Raw genomic sequence first — 9,340 nt, 5'->3', positions numbered from 1 at the left:
GAGGTTTTATCTTGTCCAAGATTAATTGACTGGAGATAAAAATTTGAAACCATGGCATGACTTCCGTAAAAAAGTACAGTTGTTTGTTAAAAAAGTGAGGAAAATATGTAACCCAATTTGCACAATCGATTGTACAATACATCAATTAATTTGACGAATTGCTAATTAATTCAGAGAATTAGTTTGGCTTGACCCTATATGAATTACCAATTTTGGTCCCACTGACTCGTTCCTTATCCAATGTGGAGATGAGGTATGTTCATTAAACCTTTCATGACCTGTTTAGTAAAAATCAATTCATAGGGCTTTTGGAATATTAAAGATGGTACTATTAAGTAAAATAAAAAAGTGTCTAAATTTAGCGTCATAATACGCCAAAATCGACTGCCCCTACAGTCGGGAAAAACGACGGTTTTTGACAGTCGTTTATTTACAAATGCCCACATACGACTGTCACTGTTTGTATTTTTATTTTTTTATAAATAAAAAAAATATTTTTTATATTTATAAATTAAAAAAAATTTCAATAGCTAAAAAGTGCAAATTGAGGCTGTATTATCATTTGTATTATCCATTTCAATGTAATAATTTTTTTTATTAAAAAAATGTGTGAGATCCAATAGAAAACCCCACAATGTCACGACAAATTAATGCTACGACAATGACTTAATGAAATAGTTTGGGTATTACTTAATGAAAATGGTTCCATGATAGGTTTGAGTCCAGATTCCTATTGAAGAAATTTGAGAGATGCTGCTCTCTACACTTGTTATCCAATCTCTATCCAACTGCACCCGTTATTTCTTCTCAACCTCCTCCTCTTCATCATCTTCTTCAACTTTTCAGCGTCACCTCAATCGCCATTATCCGCTTAAGTTCAACAACAGCAAGCAGCACCCTACACTCTCAAGCTCGAGCTCATACACATTCTTAGCCGCTATTTCTGCAAGTTCAATGTCTCCATGATTCCTACATGCCCTTAACAATGCTCCCCACACAAATGAATCAGGTTTGATAGGCATTTTCTTAATCAAATCATAAGCTTCATTGAGATCACCTGCTCGACTTACAAGATCCACCATGCATGCATAATGCTCTAACCTTGGTTCAATCCCATGTTCTTCTCGCATCAAATGGAAAATTTTCCATCCAACTTCAACCATTCCAGCATGACTACAAGCTGTGAGGGCTGTTATGAAAGTCAGGTGATCCAGTTGTACTTCTTCCTTCACCATCCGATTGAAGAGCGCAATTGCTTCATTACAGTATCCGTGATTTGCATATCCAAAAATCATAGAGTTCCAAGTAACCGTGTTTTTCTTGCTCATCTTGTGAACAACGTCCCAGCTTCGTGTATGAAACCACACTTAGCATACATGTAACAAGAGAGCTACTCACGAATATGTCTTCTTCGACTCCAGCCACCAATGCATAGCCATGAATCTCTTTTCCACGTTTTGAATCTGCCACAGTTGCACAAGTAGGCAAGATGCCCTAACTGTAAATTGGGCTTTTCTCCTGTTAATTTCAATACCAAATCAGGTCCTTATCATATTCGAGGTAGCAATTCAGGACCCCCTGAGTCTTAAATGCAAATCAAGTTCGGGAAGATTTAGCTTCTAATTTACGCATATCCCATATGGAGTCCTCTGGCAAGGCCTGGATAATGACCATTCTACTATGATCATACGGAAAACGAAATTAGTTAAATGATATTTATATGGAAAGTGCTACTTACTCGAAGCATGGCTGCTACTTCTTCCTTGGTGATGCATCTTGTCCAGTTGTATCATACATCTGATAGCCACATAAAAAACATAGCAGATATTAAGTCATGTAACTCCAAAAGATTTAATACTCAATAATTCTGCAAGGTTCAATAAAATTTATCAATAGATATATAAAGTAGAACATCAATTAAACTCGGCTGCAGGATGGATTGATCAAGATAAGAGGAAGAACAATGGTCTCGAGATGCTTACGGAGGAACATTCAGCAACGAAATGGAGAGCTTGACAGGCACATAAAGCACCCCATTGAGATTCAAGAACCTCATCTAGGAGACATATATTTACAGATGGAAAGCAGACATATTAATACAGAAGCCAACATGGTTACTAATGTGGAGCTCACAAACATGTTAATACATTCACAAACACTTTGTGAATGTGGAAAGTGTACTGGCATTGGCTGTTACCATCCTGAGAACAAGTCTTCCATTTAATCTATATAAGCTTTGTAAAGTCAAAAGTAAGAGGTGGGAGTAGGGAAAAAAAATATCACCTAGAAACAGAGATTAAGAGCATCATCTCCTTGTGAATTCCTGAGGCTCGAGAATCCACAAAGTCCCCAGTTGTTGATGAATTGGACCATGATTCATATGGACAATAAGTTTGAGAAGCCTACAAAGCAATCATTCCCACAACTTAGAAGAAGTTCTGGCTGAAGAAGATTGCAGTGAAGCCCCACAAGTTTTGTTGTTCGAGCGCATATCCACCCTGCAAAAGCATAGGAGAATAATAGAACCCAATTCAGTATAAATACTTGTATTTTATAATAATAACTGTGCTATAATAATAAAATAAAGTGCCAAGTAAACAAAAAAAAAAAAAAGAGATTACTCACAAGTACAAATAATAAAATGGTTCAACTTCAAGAAAACCCCAACAAATTGGTTTGCTCTGTTCCCAAGCCCTATCATCACTGTGTTGCAGCAAGAGATAAATATTTGTACATTAAGGATATTCATCACCTACAAATAAAAAACCACGACACAAAAATGGAAAATATTCATATCTCATCAATTCGATCTCTATTTATTTCAAATCCCTTGGAAATGAAATTATACAATTGGAAATTGTTGCAGGTGTTAGTACTCTGTTATGAAGGAAGTAAGAGCATCGTAATAGAAGAAGTGGGAATCTGATTAACCTAAGATATCTAAAATTGTGGTTTCTTAAGTTAGAGAAGCTTCCAGAGAGTATAGGCAATCTTCGAAACCTCCAAAATTTGGATATAGATTGTTATTCGCTCAAAAAAGTACCAAGTGGAATTCGGAATCTATTACAATTAAGGCACCTTAAAATAAACAGATACAATTATGGGGAGGAATGAACCTTAGCCCTTATAGGGATAGGGCAATTGACAAACCTCCAGACCTTGAGTGGTTTATACGTCGGTGATGGCATTGCCAGTGAGTTAAGTAACTTTACCCAAATCAGAGAGCTTCGAATTCTTCAGTTAACGGAAGAAGATGCAAGTGAGTTATATGCTTCTATAATGAAGATGACTGGACTTCTCTCCTTATCTCTATCAGCATCAGCTTCGAACAACTATTGTTTCAGCCAAGAAGAGTTGCTACCTTCTTTTGAACCATTCTCGCCTCCGCCTCTCCTTCAAAAGCTTTGTCTAGTAGGGTGCTTACAGGAAATGCCTGATTGCTTCAGCTCCATGAAAAACCTCACTCGATTAGTTTTAAGCTATTCTAATCTATTGGAGACCCAGTTTCTGTCCTTGAGTCTCTTCCTAACTTGTAATTTCAACAGCTTGGCCTTAATCATTGCCACCATCTCCACTTTTTACTTTCAATGGGAAACTATAACCAAATATGCAACCAGATTTGGATTTAGTCAATAAAAAGAAGGATAAATATTACATAAGAATAATGTAATTGCCATCATCACTTATCATGGATTAAGAACGCTAAGGATAGTGAAAGAAATAGTAATAAAAATAAGCAATACAATTGCTTGTTGTAATGAAAGGGGACTTTCGACCAACATTTAGAACACCCAGAGGAGCCCTAGCCTGCCATAAATATTACACATAAGAATGTAAGATTGTCCCAAATGAAAAGGAATGTCTGTGGGACTAGCATTTCCACATAATCCGTATAAAATTTAACTTGAGACTCAAGACAAGCACATAAATAAATACTACTAAAAATGTGTCAAACTAAATAAGGAACCAAAGTACAGATATATTCTAACATCAACGACTGCAAACTACTAACAATATTGAACCAAGCAAGATAAATCTTAGGTCAGAAAATACAGTGTAAATCAAAACAAAAGCATTCTCCCGGAAGTTGATTGTATCTTTCCTGACTCCCATTCACCATTTGATAGTTGACACCAAACCTAAAGTTTCTGAAACAAAACATTTCAGCTCTATGAATCATGTACTTGACGATCACCTTATGGCAGGGGCAGCTTTACAGTGAGGGCACTTGCCCCACAAGAATTTTTAAAAACTATAACAATCAATACAAGTTACAAGATGAAAATAAACAACATTCCTACAATAAGAACCTGCACCATGGATAAATGCCATGTGGCACATTCAGGCCAACCGGTACCATGGATAAATGCCTCAGCTCTCAGTGGGCCTACACAAAATCAGTCCGATTGGTGATTTCAAGATGTTGATTCGAATACCCAAAACGCATGGTCAAATCAAATGACTGAAGACCACCTACGAGAATGATAAAATTCAAGGGCTAGAAATCACCATTCAGGCCATTGTTTGCTGTCTAGGGTCACCAAAGGGTAAGTCCAATATCCACTAGTAAGTTGGGCACAAAAGAGTGTTTGCCATGGCATTAAGGGATGCAAGTGTCAAACTTATGACACGGACATTCATATAAAAGTTGAACTCCCAATCATGTCCGACTAGTTGAGAATCTCATCTACTCACCATTTTGTTGAGAGAGTTAGGCCCCCAATTGTCTAGTGCTGGCTTCCATTGAATTACTACAGTAATCTTCCCCTTTTCTCCACACGATATGTAACTCGTCAAGAATTTTCTTCAAATTCTTCTTTATTTCCTTCTTTTTCTTTTATTTTTTCTTTTTTTTTCCCTTTTTTTTTTTTTTTTTTTGCTAAGCTACACGCTATCCATTTTCAATTTACAATCATTTCTCTATTTCTTGTGTTGCCTGCAAAAATAAAGAAAGATACTTAACAATCTCACACACCATACAACCACTAACAAGATATAAATAAACCAGAACAAAAAGGTAAAATAAAGAAACATTAAATGCTACAGGTAAACACAACACCAATGTGGAGATAAAGTGCATGCTTAACACCTTTAGGGCTTTGGATTCATGCCTGGATTGGTCTATACATAGGAAAGCTGCATGAAAATTATTTAAATTTAGCTATATTCTCCACCAATTGGGGTGGAACAGAGGGTATAAGAATGCCATCTGAACCAAGCCCAAAAAAGTGGAAAATGAGCCCCAAGCTCCCAACAAATCATTCCACTGGCAATCCTGCAGAAATAAAAAGAATGTATATACAGATGAGAGATTTAAATTTAGATTACTGAAAATATGTTTAAGAAAGTTACACGAACCAATGCTGTCAGAATCAAATCGGATTTTAAAGTCACAAGGAGTATGATTCAGATCAAATTGGAATTCAAATAAACGAAGCATACGATCCACAAAGTTTTTTCTCTATAAGTTAAACAAATGTGAACCAAGCCTAATTAAATTACTCCTGAATCAATCATATAATGACAAGGTTTTGAATAAATACTCAAATATTAACAAAACAATATACCTTGCAGCCTCTATAAGGACAATATATGAACAAAAGATGTATTCTCGAGAAAATCAAAATCATGTATCAACATGTAAGCAGTCTAAATAGGAAGGGGGGAAAGAACTATTAGCATAACCCTTGCCATCAACGGCATCACTTCAGTCTCAAATTAAACAAGCTTTGATTTCTCATCAACAATCTAAATTATAAACTTTTGAGTTTGCATGGATGGACATGCATGTATTGTCCTTACACCTCTGTGTTAGACTGTTAGGTTATCCAAAAAAACAGAATACACTAATTTTTTTATTTTGTATTATTTAGGGTCAAGAAAAACAAAAACGAATTGAACACTTCAATGTTATTAAATCCTAAGATTGTGTGAATAGAACACTTCAATATGAAGTATGAATTTCTATTAAAATTGTGTGACTAGAACACAAAAAACAATTGGCCCACTTTAGTGAATTGTATGAATTAAAATTGTAGGATTTTTTTTACTTTTTAGATTATAGCATTTAGGTTCTAAGAAAAACAAAAATGAATTTTATTCAGACCATCAAAAATGAATTGTATGTTTGGGTCAAGTTAATCTCCATTTTGAATAGAACACTTGATATCTAAAATGATCTTTACCTTAATTATCTTCGAACATCAAATGTTGATGCAAGGTGAATCTAAGATTGTCTCCCATCACTATGCAAAGGGGGGGAACCAGATACCGAGGAAATTGGAAGATGCCTCTTCACAAATGGATGGTCCAAGAGCTTAGAAGCAGAGGGCCGATCGTTTGGGTTAACTTGTAAGCATTGGTGGATGAAGTCCCGTGCATCACTTGAAAGGGTATTAGGGACTGGTGGTGGGATACCCCTGCCAATCCTAAATAATGATGGCATCTGTCATACAAGAGAAATCTTAAGAGAAAAAACTACTAAAGCTTGAAACCAATACCACATACTTGGGATAAAAACCCCTTCACATTTAAACCTACAAAAAATAAAAAATAAAAATAAAAAGAGGTTGGAAACAATATCCAAAGTGGGTGCATGCAAAATTTGTATGGAAGATTGAAAGGGTGAAATATTTGCCTAAATATTATCAGATATGTGGCACTTGAAGAATTTGGCACTCTTGACACTTGAAGTTCTGAATCATCAGATTGCCAAATAGTGCAAGGGCAGAGATAAAGCAAGTTAAAAAAAATAAACTTAGAAAAGACCAATTGCGTACACATTCCAAAGGAGTGTAAGGAAGTCGACGAGTTAACATCTCTAAGATAGTGCAACCAAGGCTCCATATATCTGCTGCAAGCCCATAGCCATGGCTCTTCTGATTAATAACTTGAGGAACAGATTTGATAATTAGAGAGACAGCTATATCATCCTCATCTGGACAGATTCCATTACAATGAGGTATCTTTATTGGCTGATATTTAACACCATGCTTTGAGATACAGATATATGTTCGATTGACCTGACACAATTGCCAGCACTTGATGCATAATATAACACTATCATAAAGACAATGCAAACCTCAGGGGCCATCCAGAATGCAGTGCCTTTGCAAGATTTCACATCGTTTAGTTTGGTTGCCTGAGAAGGTGCAAACCAGCAATGTAAGATAAAGAAGTTTACAAATAAGAAACATGGAAGAGATAGCAAGCTGAGAAGAAAGAAACCTTTGCCAATCCAAAATCTGCAAGTTTTACAGATCCATTTGCATCCACCAATATATTAGCACATTTGATATCCCTTGAAAATGAGAAGCAAAAAAGAAGATTACTTAGAGAAAAAAGAATAAAGTTTTTAATGATGTTCCTATATCATCAAACACTGGAAAACTGGCAACACACTTATACATCCAAGTCATCATATGTAAACAATCCTGAATGCTAAAAAAAAGTTCATGATTTAGATGCAAGCGAATGAAAGAAAATATTTATCGAATGCAATCCATTTGATTGGCCTAGGTAAAAAAAATTGTTTAGCGTTGCAAATGCGTAAGCCTGTTTATAGTGAGATCAGTAACTCAAAAGGTGCAGACAGATCACAAACCCAAGATCTGTTTCTCAACAACTAGGCCGTCACCTACCCAAACAAGTAGGTTTATTCTTAAATGTCTAGTATTGCCATCTCAAGTCAATGTAGGATACCAGGACATGAATCCGAGTAAAAGTTACATGAATGAAAACTAATGGTTCCTTGAACTATATCCAACCTTTCCACAAGGAAAAGCCTAGGTAGAGAAGACCATATTTCCTTAGGTAGTCGTAATCATATAGAGCAAGAAATATTGCATAAAATCAAATCCGACGGAAATGAACCTGAACCAATCACAATAACTAACTCTATATCACATAAAACTAGGTAAATCCTCATACGCTAGCAATTCAAATCATTCAAAAAAAATTATAAGAATAAACTATATGACATAAAAAAAATTTCTCCAATATTTTCGTTTTTTGTTTAGGAGTTAAATCTGTGGACATAAACAAGAAACAATAGAAGGTGACAGTAGTTGGGTATGTTGAGGCAAACAAGGTCTTGAAGAAGGTTAAATCAACAAGACACAACAGTATTTGCTCTAACAAGGAAGAAAACATTTAAAACCCTAAATTAATTAAGGAAAATCTGATATTCAATCAAAAACTTTAACATACCTGAAGATTCGATCACAAACCAAGCAAAGGGAGAGAGATCGAACAAAGCCCTAAAGCTTTCGATCAAACGCCGATCGATTTCTTTCCAAAAAAAAAAAAAATCCGATCAATTTACTTTCCAAAATGAAAAAGACTCTGATCGATTCTCAGAGAGAGAGAGTCGAGTGTGAGCGAGAGAGAGATATGCTAGATCGAAATCGAGACAGAGTCGACTAAGAGAGAGAGATAAATTTGAGAAAAGCGACGGATTCAAGAGAAAGCGCGAAGACAAACAAAGTCGAGAGAGAAGAGCAGTAGAGTGAGAGTGAGAGGAGAGACAGAGACGAGTAGAGAGAGAGAAGAGCAGTAGAGTGAGCGTGAGAGCAGTCGAGCGGGAGAGATATAGAGGAGAGCAGTCGAGTGAGAGAAGAGAGAAGAAGTTCGACAGAGATCGAGCTTCTGTAAACGAAGGTCTCGAAACAATTTTTCTTAAGAGTGACTATTGGCACCCCAATTTTTACTTATTAACGTCAGTTTCGTTGAAACGACGGTTAAACGACAGCTAAAAACTGTCGCAAAAAAGACAGCCTTTAGCAGTCGTTTTTAGCGCAATTTTGGCGTCGCAAAAACCCCAATATGACGTAGTGAAAATTTCTACTTTTTGAAAGAATTTGAAGAATTTTGTGATGGTGGCGGTTAAGTGTCCAAAATTTTCCATTTTTTTATTTATTTTTAAATATAATTGAAAAAAAAAAAAACTAATAAAAGGCAACTTACGATGTTTGAATCTGTAAGTGACGAAGCTATGAAGTACTACGATAAGGAGTTCATTTCTTCTTTAAACAACAAAGCATTAACAATCATGGTGTTTTTGGATGGTTGCTTCGTTTTAGATTTCATTTATCATATCCTGTTTGGTAGTAGAAACCATGAGTTGTTAGCATTAGGAAATGACATACATTTTATATTTAGAGATTTGTTATTGCTTGAGAACCAGCTTCCATACCTAGTTTTGAAGGTGTTAATGGACTTCAAAAAAGGCCCTGAAGATCAAAGTGAAAATATGATTTATAGCTATGTCAACTAAGAAATGGAATACAACTTCAGGAAAATGAACAAATTAAGACAATGAGCAAGTTAAAAATAAAAGAAG

General features: G+C 35.6%; 1 long non-coding RNA gene across 17 annotated transcripts; it reads right to left on the bottom strand.

The window, feature by feature from the left end:
* Positions 1-666: 666 nt before the first annotated feature.
* On the bottom strand, positions 667-8,713 carry LOC147384120 (uncharacterized). 17 transcript variants are annotated; one of them, XR_015172577.1, is made up of 10 exons: positions 8,209-8,713; positions 7,228-7,300; positions 6,780-7,141; positions 6,186-6,445; positions 5,090-5,275; positions 4,696-4,936; positions 2,626-3,595; positions 2,284-2,498; positions 1,739-1,797; positions 667-1,659 (listed from the first exon to the last, which is right to left on the bottom strand). It is a non-coding gene; the product is annotated as an uncharacterized LOC147384120 (long non-coding RNA). The 17 variants fall into 17 exon arrangements; XR_015172573.1 differs by having other exon boundaries at positions 2,626-4,387; positions 8,209-8,709; XR_015172569.1 differs by adding an exon at positions 6,508-6,536 and having other exon boundaries at positions 2,626-4,936; positions 6,186-6,428; positions 8,209-8,708.
* Positions 8,714-9,340: the final 627 nt, after the last annotated feature.

The sequence above is a fragment of the Akebia trifoliata genome, chromosome 15, assembly GCF_017979445.1.
Source record: "Akebia trifoliata isolate Shusen 1 chromosome 15, ASM1797944v1, whole genome shotgun sequence".
Classification (NCBI taxonomy): domain Eukaryota; kingdom Viridiplantae; phylum Streptophyta; class Magnoliopsida; order Ranunculales; family Lardizabalaceae; genus Akebia; species Akebia trifoliata.
Note: the sequence above shows the minus strand (reverse complement) of the source record. Positions and strands in the feature narration are given on the sequence as shown.